Source organism: Lissotriton vulgaris, chromosome 6 (assembly GCF_964263255.1).
Source record: "Lissotriton vulgaris chromosome 6, aLisVul1.2, whole genome shotgun sequence".
NCBI lineage: Eukaryota > Metazoa > Chordata > Amphibia > Caudata > Salamandridae > Lissotriton > Lissotriton vulgaris.
In genome coordinates, this window is record NC_141694.1 from 435,902,939 (window position 1) to 435,918,868 (window position 15,930).

Below are 15,930 nucleotides of genomic sequence, written 5' to 3' on the forward strand. Positions count from 1 at the left end.
TTGAAGATTGTATATCTCAGGAGTTCTTAACGTTAACTGAGGAGGAATGGTTTAAAGAAATGGCAAAAGATTCTGTATGTCAACAAATCTTGGACTTTGTAAAAGGTGGATGGCCTAATAATAAGTCTATTCCTTCTGACTTAGCTTCCTTTTCCCAAGTCGCTTCAGAAATTGAAGAGTTGGGTGGTTTTCTGTTCAAGACTGGCAAGTTGATTCCTCCTGCTTCTTTACAAGAGAAGATCTTGTTGTTAGCTCACCAAGGTCATATTGGTATGTCATCCATGAAGCGTCTGGTTAGAGAAAACTTCTGGTGGCCTGGTATTGACAAAATGGTTGATAGAATGGTAAGGGAATGTTCTCAGTGCATTAGCAGCGACAAAATGCTTCATTTGTCTTCTGCTCCTCTTAAACCTGTAGCTTGGCCTAAATTTCCGTGGCAAAAAGTGGCTTTTGACATCTCAGGCCCTTTTAAACGTTTGCCTTCTAATGCCCGTTTTGCTCTTGTTTTGGTTGATTACCATTCGAAATGGCCTGAAGTTAAATTTGTAAATAATGTTTCTTCTCAGGTTGTTTTATTTTTTATGAAAGAGACCTTTGCTAGGGAAGGCTTTCCTGAGACCTTTGTTACTGATAACGGTACACAGCTGATTTCCTCTGAGGTAAAACAGTTTCTTGACGGCTGTGGAATTAAACATCATACTGTTTCTTTGTACGAGCCTAGGGAGAATGGTCAGGTGGAACGTTTTAATCGTGTCCTCAAGGATTGCATTGGTTGGAGGTGGTCAGGAAAAGACTTTGGGTCTACCGCATCACACCTCACGCTGTCACTGGTGTGAGTCCTTTCAAACTCTTGAAGGGTAGGGAACCTTCTTCCATCATTTGCCCCTGGTGGGTTAAAAAACTTAACAGGAATAATTCTATAATTGATGTTGAAAGTGTTGCTAAACGTGTTGAAGACAAACAACAGTGTATGAAAGTTGCATTTGATTCAAAAATGAATGTTAAGCTTCATGATTTCGTTGTAGGTGAGTGGGTGAGAGTAAAAAAACCTGGATTTTTGGTTAAAGGTTTTTCCAAATTCTTACCTCCTATTAAAGTGGTCAAAGTGTTCAAAAACTGTGTTGCCACACAAGATGGGAGAGTTTGGAATGTTCGTAGGGTTGCCAGATGTCCTAATTCCTCCAACTTTTCCAATTCTCTTGTTTCTCCTAACTCTCTTCCATCACCATCACGAGCGCAGATCAATATACCCCTTCTATCACCATCACGAGTGCAGATCAATATGCCCTCTCGTGCACAGGTAAATACTTCTCCTCATGTGCAAGTTAACGCACCTCTCCAGAGTTTTCTTTTTTTTATTTTTTTTATTTCAAATCGTTTTTATTGAAGTAAGAAAACAAAGCAAAAGACATTACATTAAATCTTCCATCAAAAGTGAATTACTACAGATGTTGTCAGACTAATACAGAAACTACAAATGATAAAAAATAAAGAGAAGAATCACTCTTGCTTGTCACGTGGTTATTGATCAAGTTGTTACACACTTGACGTGCGGATGAATGGGAATAGCTCTGACATATTAACTAGGATCACACCCATATAACCATGATACTATTACAAGGTCGTATTGCTTCAAGGCGGCTCAAAATGGAGGGATGAACTGTCTAGCGACTTCCATAATTTCTTATTGGATGGACACCACGTAGAGGACTGTAACGCCTGATTCGTGGCACCTCTCAGAAAAGCCAATCCATTCCTGTGTTGACTTTTCTTTTATTGGGGTAAGATGTGTTGCATTCTTGCTTTTCCTGTGCTTGTTTATTTACTGTGTTTTACCCCATTGTGCTGGAGCCTGGAATGTATGATGCGTGCCTGCATCTTACATCCTTGGTTCCAGATTCTGCCCCAACTGTTATATCTCCCTGTACCTTCTGCTTAACGGATGTGCTGTGCTTCTTTCCATCCAACTTGAAATAAATTACTATTTTTATATAAAGGAGCCTCTTACTTTTTTTACAATGTGATCTGTCTGCGTCGTTCCGTTTTAATCAGCAGCCTTTGTAGCCTTTCACTTGTCACTGCCTTGGACAAGCATTACATTGAAATTACTCACAGCACTCCCGTTGCCACGCTTCTCTGTGCAACTTGAGTTATTGCCACACTTCAGCTCACACGTTTCGGTCCGTTTTTATGTTCTGGGTCAATCTATCTCCTGCTCCTGCTCCTTGCCACGCCTGGATGTGGCCAAAAAATGTTGTATATATAATACTCTGAATCAAAGCTTTATCTTTGGTTTAAGTTTAATTCCAGGAGAACCCTGAACAAACCCTACCAGACGCAGCTTGTTAAACTGTCACAGTCCGACTAGATAATGACCTCAGCGATGAAACACTAAGTACATCAGAGGTGACGTGATCAGCCCAGCATAGTACATTCTAATACAATATAACACTATAGTTCCTAATATATAAAAATATTGTTAAGAAAGGTGTTTATGCAAAGTGAAGCAGATCACCTTTTACTTCGTTGATGAGCCATTTTATCATGATGGTGTCTGAACTCCTGACAGTTATTTCACTTGCAGTGGTTTGTGATTCTTTGAAACAAGGCAAGTGCAAAAATCAGTGACACTTTTCCTTTATAGTATGTCACATACAACAGAATACTGTATTTCTAATCTCCCTTGGCACCAGCAGAAAATGTGCATTTCTTTCAGGCGCTATGCTATCTAATAGTACTGTCAGGCCAGGCCAGGACAAAGGGCAGACATCTTTGTTAAAGGAATATATGTTTTCCTTTGTGGCCTTGCATTTTCTTAATGTAAACATTATAATTTCTATCTCTTTGGGCCTGTCTGGATCTTGAGTACATACACCCCAGGTACCAAGATGCCAGGTTTAGGGATATATTCATGGGTCCTAACTAAAGAGTCCTAGGGCCAGATTTACCAACATTAGGAATACTGATTTCCTAATTGCGATTATATTCTGTATTCCTAACCTTTTTATTTCCAAGTAATTTCCGATTCCTAGTAGGTCGCAAATCGAACTACCTCATGAATAATAATGAGATAGATCGCAGTTTCCGACTCATTAGTAATTGCAGGTTTTAACGGGATGGTGGTCAGATGGATTCAGCAGACCATCGTGTCTGTGATTGCTTTTAAATGAAGCATTTTTTATCTTTTGAAATGCAGCCCGTTTTCCTTAAAGGAAACACGAGATGTGTTTCAAAAAAGAAAATTAAGTGTTTGTTTCATTTTTTTTAAGAATAGGCAGTGGGCTTTGGCTCACTGCCTGTTCTCCAAAAATACTTTTTTTAACATTCTCAAAGGGGAAGGTGTCCCACATGGACTCCTTCCCATTTGCAAGTGGGATATCACCACTTTTAAAAAGGTGTAAAGTATTACTGTTTTGCAAAGTCGGTCGCAAAACAGTAACATACCATACTGGTTCAGTATTTAGAAGGGACACCTAAAACATGCCCCTACAAAATATCAAATGCAAAAACAACAGTTGATGGACAGAATGCAGAACAAAGTCATACATTCACCCCATTACAGAGATCTGGGCCTAAATCCATCGTTTTTTTGCACTCCATACCACCCCAGTTCAGACATGGCCATATGCAAATCATATTGACCCTGTGCCTCATAGGAACAGTCCAGCCCAAACTGCCAATCTATGTCTTTCCTGGAACGGAATCAAGCTTCCCGGACCGGTTTCTGGCTATCAGCCGTCTTCAGCCAGGAAAGCTTGACTCCAGTGGTGTGGAGAGCATGGGACTCACGTCTGAGCATACCCATCCCACTCGGGGTGACAAATGCATAACCCTCGCATGTGCCTATTCCGTGGAGACCCAAGCATACATACTTACCGGCCCCCGCATCCTGCTGTTGCCAATGGTGGGAAATAATGTCAGCCAACAATACTGGTATTAGTGGTGGTCGTTGTTGGCCGCAGTTTATTAATAACCAAAAGACATATTAATAACACAAACTGGTTTTAAGCAATCTTCCATTTTGCGAACAGTAATCATCAATCATACATGTCATATTACAAATTATGACACCATCTTGTGATAACAGGTGTCAGTCTTTTTGTGCCCTCCTTAGTTCGAAAATGGGACTTGTACACAAACCAGTTTGTTGCCAGTCTATAGGTGCTCCAGTGGTTGGTTGCCCACGCCTTCTGCGTGTTGCGGAGGGGAGCTTAACTGTCAGGAGTTAGGCCCCCAGCTCGCTACCATTTGCGCCCTGCCGTCCGGCCGGGTCTGGGCCGCGAGTGCCGTCTCCTCCTGTTACTCCCCTCCTTTATGTCGCCACGTCACCCTGCCGTGCGGCATTCAAAAGTGAGTGGCCATCCTCTTACACACCACACACAGCCAACCAGTGTAGGATTTCCGCCACGCCGCAGGGAGGCTCACGTCTTACTGCGGCTCCCCCCCTGCACCTGGTTCGTGGCTCCCACCTTTTTCCACCTTATTTTTTATTTTTATTTTTTTTAATTGCAACCTGCGAGTGTCATTGCACCCCACAAGTTATCCCAGAACACCTTCATCCCCTTTTCGGAGAGGTGCACCCCGTCTTGCCCATAAAGTTCCGGGCGGCCCGGGTGGATGAGGCCGTGCCGGATTGATTCCAGGCCATTGGCGTAGCAAAACTTGTGCATCACGATATTTAATTTACTCCTTGCGTTATCGACGGCCTTGTTGGAATCAGCACCTCTCCAATGTTTCCTGCTGATCATTTCGGACCAGACTACCGTTGTGGGGCCCAGCCACGCTGCTGCTTTGGTGAGATCCTTTTGGATGGCCTGCCCGACTGCTTTTCGCCCTAGCCGGGTCAGGTCGTTGCCCCCAAGGTGGATGATCAGGACGTCGGGCAGCCAGGCCGAATCTGCCATGAGGCCGTCCAGCGTCGGCAGTAGCTGCTCCCATCTCATACCTGGCTGCCCTATCCAGCGGATGTACGTTGATTTGGGCCTGCTTGTGCTGTGACCCAATTGCCGCCACCAAGACTCCATTCGGGACACGAATGAATGTCCCACCACCCAGACCAGCCTCGGGCGTCCCCCTGTCGAGAGAAAGCATTCTGTTAAGGTGGCCTTCTGCGCACCGGGTGTGGTTGAGGGGGGCTATCACCCTGCCGTGCGGCATCCCAAAGTGACTCCCTCCCCTTCTCCCCCCTTGGGTTTTTCTTTTTTTTTTTATACGAGGTGAGGGCATATGTATGACTTGTACGCCCCGGAGCGCCATCTGCCCACCGCCTGGATCCTGTCCTCTGGCATGCCATGCTGCACTGCCGCGGTCGCTGCGCCGATCCTGAATGAGTGAGAGGCAAACGATGCCGCGCGATACCCGGCTTTACCAAGGCCTTGGCGCATTATGGCCGTAAACTGGAACTTACTCAGGTTCCTTCCATCTTTATGTATAAAGAGGGGGCCCTCGCCAGCCGGGCGAGCCCCCATGTACTTAAATAGCCAGCCTACCGCGCAGAGCCCAGCCTCTGGGATGCAATGGAGACGTATCGTCGTCCCCCTCCTTGCCCTGTCTGTCTTGGACTGTCTCAGTGTTAAATCCACAGCCTTCACCATTGGTTTGATGTCCCTCGCCTGCAGGCATTGCTGCGCTGGGCCCGATTTGTTGGGAGCTACCAATTCGCTGATTCGGAATGCTCTGAAGAAGGCCGTGGTGAATGCGCCCTAAATAATAGCAGCTCGTATTTATCTGATATTATGCCTGCGAGGGCTCCTAGGAGCTGCCCCAGCTTGGCGAAATCGATGGGACGCCTGTCGTCCTTCTTTTTCCCCTCAACCCTTCTCCAACCTTTTAAGGCTGTCTTTAGATAGGCCGAGGTAGTGGGGTCCTCGCCTGTGTAAAGTCTGGCAAAGTGGGCGATGGCGGCCAAGTGCGCCTGAGCCAACGATCTCGTTTTCTTCGAGTTCAATGCCCATTGTACGAATTTCTCGACTGCTGTGCGAGTTTCTGCCCTGTCTTCCAGCGATTTTATGCCCCCAACTCTCATTACCGTGCTCGCGTAGGTCCTGTATCTTCTGTTTGCCTCTGCGGTAAGTGAGTGCCCTATTAGCCAGGACAAGTCTACTCCCCCAGGTCCCACAGGCACAGTGGAAAGGGGGTCATCTCCCTGTCCGCCCCGGGTACCAGTTCTCTGAACCGCTTCATTTGGGACCGGGAAAGTGCATCTGCTGCCGTGTTCTCTGACCCTGGCACGTGGCGTGCCTTCAGCTCCAGATTCCCCTCCAGCTGTAATTTAATTAACCGCCGCATTAACCTCAACATGTCAGGGCATCTCGCTGCGCCTCTGTTAATGGCCTGCACTACTCCCATGTTATCTGACCAAAGCGTGAGTTTCAGATTTTTTATATTTTCCTTCCAGATGGTCTGTGCCACAATTATCGGGAACAGCTCGAGAAACGTGATGTTCCTAGTGAGCCCCTGCGCATGCCACTTGTCCGGCCACTGGCTGGCGCACCAACTGTTTCCCAGGACCGCCCCGAACCCCAGGCTTCCGGCTGCGTCCGTGTAAAGAGCTATCTGTTCAGCCGTCACCCACCCCTCTCTCCAAATCCGCACCCCATTGAAATCCTGTAGGAACTCGCACCACACCTGCAGGTCCTGTTTCACGCCTGCACTCAGCCGGATGTGGTGGTGTTTGTGGGTGACGCCGGCCGTTAGCCTTGTTAGGCGCCTAGAAAATACCCTGGCGGGAGGGATTACCCGAGCCGCGAAGTTAAGTCTACCTATTACTCCTTGTATATCCCTCAGGGTGGCTTTCTTCCGACCCTGTAGCTTCGACACTTCCTCGCGAAATTCCTTTACTTTGTCTGGAGGCAGCCTGGCCGTTCCTGCTATAGAATCCAATTCTATGCCCAGGAACGTGAGTCTCGTGGTCGGGCCTGTCGTTTTCTCCTTTGCGAGGGGGACCCCTAGAGACCTGGCTAATTCCTCGAAGGCTGCCAGTGTACTAGCGCACACCGAGGAACCTGCCGGGCCTGTGAACAGGAAATCGTCTAGGTAGTGCAGTTTTCCACCTTCCTGGTGCCGGTCGTGAAGCGCCCATTCTAAGAAAGTGGCGAACTGCTCAAAATAGGCGCACGATATCGCGCAGCCCATGGGCATGGTCTTGTCAATAAACACATCCTCTCCCCATTGGAAACCCAGTAGGTGAAAACTGGAGGGGTGGACCGGCAATAGGCGGAAAGCTGATTCAATATCCGCTTTCGCCATGAGGGATCCTATGCCTGACGCCTTCACCAGTTCAATTGCGTCGTCGACTGACGCGTAGCCCACTGAGCAAGCTTCGGAGTCAATACCGTCGTTCACGGAGGAACCTTCCGGAAATGATAGGTGGTGTACCAGCCTGAATTGCCCTTTTTCTTTCTTGGGGACCACGCCCAGCGGGAAGACGACTATGCCTCCGTGCAACTCCTTTGGGAGAGGGCCCTCAACTCTACCCAGGTTCAATTCTTTCTCTATCTTAGCGCTAACAACCTCGGGGTGTTGCCTTGCCGACTTCAAGTTGCTCGCCCCCGCTAAGGGGAGAGGGCCCTGGAATGGGATAACAAAGCCTTCCTCAAAGCCCTCCACCAGTAACCTGGCATCTGCTCTGTTCGGATATTTGTTCGCCAATCTGCGCAGCTGTTGCGTAATAAGGCCAGCTGGCACTTACGAATATCCACCAGATCCCCTCCTCTCCCTGCGTTGGGGCTAACGCTTCTTGCTCTTCTCTTTCTTTTCACCTTTTGAATCGCGCTTGGAACCTTTGCATGCAACGGTAGCGTGCCTGCCCCCGCAGCAAGCGCATGCGTGTTGGAACTTACAAGAAGAGCCCCATGAGCAATCCCCCGCCTCGTATCTCCAACAGATCGCCTTAGTTGTGGTTGGGGAGTAAGATCTCCCGGTAGACCGCCTCTGATATGTACTATTCTTCCCCTTTTGGTACGAGCTCCGAAAGGGCTGGTCGCTTTTGCCCGCCCAGGCCCTAACCTCTTTGGCTGTAAGCATCTTGTGGATGAACCCCGAGACATCTTCCTCATTCCACTCCATTTCGGGGTGCCTCTGCATTTTTAATCTAAACCCTTTATCGTACTCTAACCAGGCATCCCCAGGGAACTGCCTCTGTGCTAGGTGGATGTTGGCCTCGTACAGCCACAAATCAGCAGCGCAATGGGGGAACCTTTCCACTATAATGCATGCCATGATTCTGAATGCATCTAACCAATTGTCGAAGGTGCGCTCCTTTCTGGCCCCGCGCCTTTCTCTCCTGTCCTCATCCTTCCTGTCGCACGTGGTTAAATCGAGCCCCTCTAGCTGTATTTCCAGTAGCGAAAATATGTCTATGAATTCCTTGCGCCATATCCTCTCTTTAACCGCAAGGGGGATGAGACATGCTAAGCCGGTGGCTTTCGTAGTCAGGGACGCCGAGCCAGGGGATGGCCTGATGTAAGGGTCGCTGACTAGCCCGCCCGGAGGTGGGCTTCCCGACACGGGGCCGTAACCCCACCCGGGTAGCGGGGAAATTTGTTCACCTTGGGCGGACAAGCCTACCTGCTCTTGCACTCTTGTCTGCCGGGCCCACCCCGGGTCGACCATATGCCAAGTCAGACCTGCCGCTTCTTCTGCGCGCTGCTCCCTAGGCCCTGCTAATACTTGCCCTGTGCCATTAAGTAACCCCGGCGCCAGCGATTTCAAGCATTCTTTTACGATGTTGCTAATATGCTCACCCTTTTTCTTTTTGCCGGTCGTCTCACCCTGGTCGCCGCCCTCCGGTCTCGACGGAAGAGGTTTCTGACGTACTTTCCTCGGAGGGTTCCTCTTGGATGTTCTTTTCATCGGCGTGCTTTTGGGCTTCTTGGGTGCGGAAGGCCCTGGTTCTTCGTCTGCCTGGTCCACTGGTCTGTTCTCCTTCCCTTTACCCAAGTGAGGGTGGAGCCAGTCGTCACCGTGGATGGCCGATAATTCGCGGATCTTCTTCAGTACCTCTGCCATCTCGTCTGGATGGCCTTCCGACATGTTGTGAGCCTCTGCGCACTTTTGTGTGGCTTCTTGGTTTCTCGCGTCTGCGTCAGGCCGTCGGCTGGGGCACAGCCAAATGCGTGTGCTCGCCCCGGGCTCTGAGTTTGCTGCCGCTTTACCCGATGCGATCTGGCGCCTTCGAAACCTTTGCGCTAATTTTTGCTTCGGGGGAGCTGGCACGGCGCGCCGTACTCCACGAGGTGTCCTCGGCGACGATGACCTGGATCTCTGACAGGGCCTCGCCTTCTTCAGCTTCGTCCTCCGCCGCGTCGACTCCTTCCCTTCAGTCGTTGTTGCTGTCGCGCCGTTCTCCCAGCTCCTCGAAGGCGTTGTGCTTCTGCTGGGAGGGCGGCGGCGCTTAAATCCTCTTGGGCCCTCCATGAAGGCCTCAGGTGAGTCCCCCTGATTGGGGGGTTCAAATAACGCCAGGTTGACCATTGGGCGCCCTCTGGGGGCGCCCAGGTCAAGAGGTCACTTCCGGTCGGGTGGCTGGTGCGCACCCCGCTTCCGCTGGTTCCTGGGCGCATCAAGGCGCCCCCAACCAGTTTACCCCACTGGTGGCACCACGAGGATTATGGCGCCGGCCTTCAAGCCCCCCCCCCCCACCCCCTACGGGGGGGTGCGGCGGCCTCTGCAAAAAACAACAGTTGATGGACAGAATGCTGAACAATTTCATACATTCACCCCAGTACAGAGATCTGGGCCTAAATCCCTCTGGTTTTTTGCACTCCACACCAACCCAGTTCAGACTTGGCCATATGTAAATCAGCCTTGACCCTGTGCCTCATAGGAACAGTCCAGCCCTGATCTAAAGAGAACATGATTGAAGCATAGAAAGTAATTTCGATATTTTAGACAATGTATTTTCACCTTGATCTGAACTAAAAAGCTATATACAGGCTTTCGGAATTATCTGTTTAATAGCTCCAGGAAGATAGCACTTAAATATTTATACTGCAAGGAAAGCCTTACAGTCAAAACTAAGTGCCACAACTGAATTTAAATTTGTCTTCAAATCTCTAGGTTGAATTAGTTTTAGGATCTCAACTCTTCTCAGTGTGCCCTATTCCTCAGTACCAGAGTTAACGTCTAGTGGTAAATCCACCTGACTGAGGCGTATCCCAAATGCTTTCCAAATTGTTATAACTCTTCTCCCTGCCTTTCTGAGCACTGTCACAGCTCCTGCTCAACTGTTAAAGCAGATAACTTGTCCACATGTGCTGAGGATCAACTAACGCTGGACAATTCCTCAAGCATGACTGCAACTGGTTCTGTCTGTTCGCATGATAGACAAATGGCATACTGCTTATAAGTATTGCGTTATTAGACTTTTGTTCTCAATCAACACTGCTATTATTGCACTTGGAGAAGGCTCAGCATTCCTGTATGTCACAAGATTCATATCATATTTAATTGATAAATCTAACAATTGGAACATTTTGCAGGAGATCTAAACAGCCACTGATTGAATCAATCATATGTGCGGCACAATTTATAATGAGAATCAAGTTTGCTCATAGAAAAAGTAGAAAAAAAGGATGCAGCAGCCTACATAACATGTATTCCGTAGATCTCAGAATGGATATGAAATTACACCAGGAAGAGGAAACTGAACAAGCTTCAAATATAACTGATAAAGTCAGTTGTCACAGTGATGCTTAGTGTCAGAGGTTTCAGATACGGAGGAGGAGATTTACAAAAAAGGCACGCAACTTATTGCAGCCCCTGCGAGGCTGCGCTGTGTTACGCAACAGGGAGGGAGAAGGAGAGCGCCATTTCTTCAAAGATATGGCTCTACTCCCCTTTCCCTTGCGCCAGTGCTGATTTCAGCAGCCGTGAGCCATGCACACACCTTGCATGAGTGCATGAGTCTAGCATAGGTTTTGTACAGGAAGGATACCCTTCTTCTACAAAATACTATGCCTAGACATGATGGAATGTTTTCCTACTTTGTATGCATGCTTCACAGTGCAGCACATATGCAAAGTCGGAAAGGCACGGAGAAATTAAAGCATTTCTCCTGTTAGCACCTCCTTTGAAGGGGCATTAACTTTTGGCGCAAAACCATGCTAACAAATCTTTGTAAATATGGTTTTGCGTCAAAAGGCATAGGTGGCTGCCTGAGAATGGCCATTTAACGCTCCCTCGGCGCTAAGTTACGAAACACTGCTTTTTGGGGTGCTTTCCAGAGCAAAACAAGTTTCGTGCTGACAAGTAAATGGCAAAACAAATTGCGTTGGTTAGCTTCACTTTTGTTATGCTTATCCAGCGTAAAAGGTTTGTAAATCACCCCCTGAATGTCACAGCAATCCTCATCAACTTCATTTGGATGCTAAGCGTGGTACTGCCTAGCAGATTCCTCGTATTATTGTACATTTAGCCTGTCTTATTTTGTTAGGGAAGCAGGGCACATTTATATGCTGATAGCATTCCTAACTTTAGACCCACTCTGTAACACTAGTTATTTGCCTGACCCTTCTTATGGTCCCATGTGTGTGGCTCTTGTCCATGTGCACAGTGAGTGAGGATCAATGATTACCATTATTTACTGATTCCAAGAGGAAATAAACAACAGATCTACACTCCGATTGTCTCAGAATGCCATTCAAGCTACTAAATTCAGAAATACATTGTGGACCTTCTGCGGACCACTGAAGCCAGTCCACAAAGGGAGCTGTAAACACTATTATCGGGTAAAGTAGAATATGAAAATCTTAATAGCACACGCTTTCAAAAAGTAAACGTTCTTGCATTTCCACAGGAATGCATTAGAAATGATGGCAAAATAAAATAGCTGATTACATTGGGTTCATGAAGGACTAACTCGAAATCCTTCTACCAGGTAAAATAAGGATACCATTAAAGTAATCTGTCTTCTGATGTTAGCTGCAGCAGCTCTGAATGTTTTGTGCTTTTGACATCACAACTAGTTTCGGTTGATAAATGCCTAGTGACTCCAGTGCCTTCATATACTTCATTTGGGTTCCTGGTTCCTTCGTTCTGCCTGGAGTATGAACTTCTGAAAGAAGACATGGGTAGAAATTGTGAGGTATGCAAGGGTTGAAGAAACATGTGGGGCATATTAGCAAGAACCTCGTTCAAATTATTGCTGTTTTAGCGGTAGAAAACTGCCACTAAAACTGTGATAATGGGCTTGCTTATATGCGTTATAGATTTCCAATAGAAGCCCAGGTTAGATGTGAAGGACATCTAACCTGGGCTTCTATTGGAATTCTTTAACGCATATTAGCAAGCCCATTATCGCCGTTTTAGCAGCAGTTTCCTACCGCTAAAACAGCGCTAATTTTAACGAGGCTCTTGCTAATATGCTCCATAGCTTTTTTGTGAATTGTTCTGTACTACTGCAGACTTTCTCAGGAATGTACATTGTTTTAGCTTGAGTAACACGTCCTACTCTGCATGTCCACTTCTTAGTTTTAGAGGAGTAAATTGGACAAAGCAGACCTTTATATTCAAAGGGAGCATAATAAACAGATCAATTAAACAAAATAAACCATTACAATCAGATCTCAGTCCACAGGGTGTTATGATTACGAGCCGTATAGATACTCAAATGAATTTATTAATGTATTTTGATAAACATATGTTGTAAGATTCCTACTGATTCAGTAACACTGCATTTGGGCAACATAAGCGTCAAAACAATGGGAGACGGAGCCCACTCATACCATCGGAATATGTTGACCTAGTTCCTGGCTAGCTCATAGTGCACCATCGGGACTTATGAACCTTACAAGGTACTGGATGGTGTCTGCAACCTCAGAACATAACGGTCCTGATTTCCCCAAGGAACCAGGGAAATCAACCCTTTCGTTATTAACTCAGGCATGCCCAATGGGACACACAAGTAAAACACAAATTTGCATTTGATACATTTATTGAATCAATTACGTTTTTGGGTAAAATATGTGTGCTGCAATAATGAGTAGAATAAAGCAAAGCATATTAACCATCATTACGATAATGGTAAAAAAGGTAAACTATTCAACCATTGTGCATTTGCATTGAGTATATGAATACATATAACTATACTCCTACCTAGCAATACCTATCCTACAAAGTATAGGGTGTGCGGGTCTGCCAGAATACCTTGGAGTGGTCTAACTTCCCATTTACCTGCGTGCATGGGTCATCTGGCAGCCAGTCTTGGTGTAGATTAGCAACGTCCCTCTCGGAATAGTGATGAAATTCAGCTGGGCTAGAATTCAGGCACGTGGCGACTGCGACAATCCATCTAAATGATACTCTGTCTAAACAAAGGCTTGGTGCAGTTTATATAATAAAACTGAAACCATTCGTACAGTGCCTGAGTTCTGGTCCGGTTGTGATGCTGATTCTAACCCCCACAGCTGTCGCTGTACAAACAATAAGAATGCAAATTTATGCAGTGTACCTTGGGGCATATTCTCAAGGATTTATCGCCGAGTTATCGGCACTTTATCGTAGCCAAAGTGGCAATCATTTTATCACCCCATTCACAAGCATGTGCTAACAGCCCATATCACCAGTTTATCTGCGATAGCAGCCGCCAAAAACATTGCCACAGATGACCTGGCAACTATCGCTAATGAGATACAGAGTAGGCGTTCTCGTGCAAAAAGCCGCAATAACAAAACTCCACAACATTATCAACGACCACCCCGATCGGCGATAAGATCCCAAAACAAGCAATAAGGCGCGTTAGCAGAAGGAAATTACCACCTGCTCTGACCTGGTGTAAAGTCGGAAGACAACCTGCACCAGAAATGGGAGCCCAGCCCAGAGCCACAGCTGAAGAGCAACAGATGCCATGGAGCTACTGAACATGTAGCCCGGAGCCCCAAGAGGGCCACAACACCGACCGCCACCACCCCCAGGCACCCCCGCCCCCAGGGCCCTACCACAGGCACCCCCTACCCCCGCTGGACAAAGATATATTACATCAACTTCACGAAATCATGCACAAAATAATTTGCCTGACGTCGCACAATTACAACAATAAACATGGAAGTGTGTGTTCAGAAAAAGGAGAATTACTCATTAATATTTGAATTACCAAACAAAACATTTTATTCAAAAGAACTCAAAACAACTATTATGAAGAGTCATGGCGGGTCTTTTCAGGACAATCTGTAGGTCACAGCCTGCAAGACAAAATACTAGTTAAGAATGTGTGCCCTGCTCTCATCAAAGAACAGAGAGAGTGAGCGAAAGATAGAGATAGATAGAAAGAGAGTGAGAGGGAGAGTGAGAGAGAAAGAGAGGGAGAGAGAGGGAGAAAGGTAAAGAGATGGAGAGGGAGAGAGAGAAAGAGGGAAAGAGAGAGAGAGAGTGAGGGACAGAGAGGTAGAGGGAGAGAGAGAGAGAGAGAGAGGAAGAGGGAAAGAGAGGGAGAGAGAGAAAGAGGGACAGAGAGGGAGAGAGAGGAAGAGGGAAAGAGAGAGAAAGAGAGAGCGAGAGGGAGAGAGAGAGCGAGAAAGAGGGAGAGAGAGAGATAGTGAATAGAAAAGAGGGAGGGGGAGAGAGAGTGCCAACACTGCAGACCCAGGCATCACTGCTCACCTGCTGCCACCAGTGTGTCCCCAACCACGTGCCGGTATACACTGCAGTCCACCAGGTCCCTTATCTGAAACAGAGTCCAGATTTATGAATGGCAGAGTCCATACAATTGCACACGCCATCATCGCTTGCCCACCCCTGCGCACACAGGCTGCTGCACCCCAGCTCCTCCCACCGCCCAGCGGAGCATGCCCGCCCCAGCCCACCCAGTCCTCACTGCTCACCTTCCGCCACCGGTGTGTCTCCAAGAGGGCCCACCACGTCCTGGTGCAAGCCATGGGCCCGCAAACATGGCACCCTCCACATCATGCAGCCCTGCTCCGCGGGCCACCAGCTCACACACTTGATTCTGGGTCTTGATTTTGCTATGACAGGGATCATATCAGTGCACACTGCATCATCGCAGGCTGCATACCCGCTCAGCCCTTTAGGTGCCACTAACTCTGTGAACCGCGAGGCAATGATGTTAGGCCAGTGCTGTCCGCTGGCTCAGGCCCACACAGCGGTCCAGCAGGGCTCACATAAATCCTCATCAGTCCTGACCGCCTGGACGGGTCATCATCGCAGGCTGCACACTCGTTTAGCACTTAAGGTGCCCCTACTTCAGTCCACCGAAAGTCACCATCCCGTGGGGATGTGCTGGTGCCAGCTGCAGTGCATCAAGTCTTTGCCCTGCAAAGCATTGACCCTTTATGATTGAGTCCCATGGTGCGGACACCACTGGGGAATGTAAAGTAGCGAGCCCTAGGCCCTCATACATAAGTGCTAATCACACGGATACACCCAGTTAGAGGGTGGAAATGGCATCTAGCAAGTGTGCCCGTCCCTTTTTATTGGCAGCGTCACACTACCTGTGACACCTGTGCTGGATGGGTGTGGTGTGGGTGTACACCAGCTGTGAGGGCGGGGCTTTGGCATGCTGACAACTAGACCTGTGATCGGCAGATCACCACAGGAAAGACCTGGGACATATAGCATTGTCGTCGTCCCTGTGAGCGTAAGCGGAGTGGGCTGGCCTGGCGTATGCCAATCCAGCGTAAGGGTGTGAACAATGACACTGGGGCTCTGGGCATGGTTCCATCCTTGGCTGGACAAGGAAGTAACAAATATTTGTGCCCCTGTCGTAGTGCCGGCGCAACCCGGACCGCAATCAGCATGTGTCACCCTGCGACCCAAGTCCCACAACATGAGCAACATGGACGTAAGGAGGAATCACTAACCCTACATTCATGCATACTTCCACACTTGAAAGATCATAGACATGACACATCTGTGTGAATATGAATGTTTAATGCACATTCAGTGGAGTGTTGTAGTAGCTGGAGCAGACCAGGG